This window comes from Martes martes (assembly GCF_963455335.1).
Source record: "Martes martes genome assembly, chromosome: 3".
Classification (NCBI taxonomy): Eukaryota; Metazoa; Chordata; class Mammalia; order Carnivora; family Mustelidae; genus Martes; species Martes martes.
In genome coordinates, this window is record NC_137890.1 from 146,768,638 (window position 1) to 146,770,321 (window position 1,684).

Below are 1,684 nucleotides of genomic sequence, written 5' to 3' on the forward strand. Positions count from 1 at the left end.
ACTGCATTAGGCAAATTCCCCTTTTATTCTTTTACCTTTTTTTGAGAGACACTTAGAAAATAATCTGGGAGACCAAGCCCTAACTTTGCAAGTTAATATGGATATGACAACCATTTAATAAGTGGACAGAGATATGTGGGGAGTTTGCAAAATGTTTTAGAGCTGCTAAAATCACCACCTGCAGTGTGCAAGAATGGAAATATTAAAGAGTTGGTATAAAGTAGTTATGCAAACAATACCTTTGCTCTTCTAAAAGCCTAGAGAGTACTTTATTATGTAAATATAAACATAACATAAAATAGATTAATAGAGTAATTTTCTTTCCCTTTATATGACCCCTCTAACTCTGGGTCAACTGTAAGCCCTCCAAAAATCAAAGGACTTTTTCTTGCACAGTTGTTCAAAAAGAGACACGTTTTAGTCATCAATATTGCCCTTTGCTTTACAGGTACAAATTTTCTAGCTCAGTTAAGAAGAACTGTAGACTCTCAGGGCCTTACTTGTATTTTCCTATATATCGAGATAATATATTTTATGGCTAGTAGATGTGGGGTGAAAAGATGTCAGCTTTTGAGTTCGGAGTGTCAGAATAATCCAAAATGCCTTTTACAGCTTCTCCACTTCTTTACCTTTTTTACCAAAATTTAGGAGAATAGAAGGAATGGACCTGTTCAGATTTCTTTGTGAAAGTGAAGTAAACACCTTAGTCTCCCACCGCCCCCACCTTTTGCCTTTAACAAGACTAGAGACTAATTATCAGATTATCAGATGACCTTGTCATCGTATGACCTAGAATCAAAGCAAGACCTTAGAGACAAACCCACTGCTTCTCCATTTGCGAAAATAGAGGCCTAGCCAAAAAGCACCACGTGGAAGTAGAACTCTGGTATCATGGAACCTAATGATTCACTCTGTTCTAGTTTTCAACTAGATATCCCATAGCAGAAGGTTGATTAAATACACCGTGACACTTGCCAGCATAGGAATAGCGATTCTAGGTGTACAGGCAAGAAGACTGGAAGGGCAAAGAAAATATTTGACCAGGTGTTTAACCTGTTTGGAATAATGGAAATTGCAGCTGGAAAGGCTAGTTGGGGGCGTATTCTGGAGAAAAAGGATTTTCTAAGGTATTTGGACTCTTCTGCTCAAACACTTTTAGTATTTTTTAATATAGGAGGACTTGATCAAAATCGTTGTTAGGGGCAAGATGGACTTGAAAGTGGAGGGAGATGGGAAAGGGAAGAACCCTGAGGTACAGAGACTTCCGTAAGGCGACTGCTCTAAAGGATAGTGTAGATAACGCCACTGGCTTCAGCTGAGGTCCGGCACAGGCGGTTTGAGACACGTGAAGCTTCCCTCACAGAACCCCACCGCTTGCAGGGCAAGAGTTGGAACTTCTGGTATAGTGCGTAGGAAAGACCGTGGATGGGCACTAGGCACTCAACGTATTTACATTATGGCTCTGTCGAGGAAATGCAGGTGAAAACAGAAAGCTGACGAGGACGTTAAAACAAGCAGGCAAGAGGGATCTGTCATAACCGCAGCCCGAACTACCTCGATCCCCGCGCTCCTTCCCGCAGCCTACAGGTCGCCTCGTTACACAAATACAAGAGACCTAACCGGGCGCCGTTCCCCGGGCGCCGTTCCCCAGGCTCCGCCCCTCTGGCCGCGCGCCTGCGCCCTC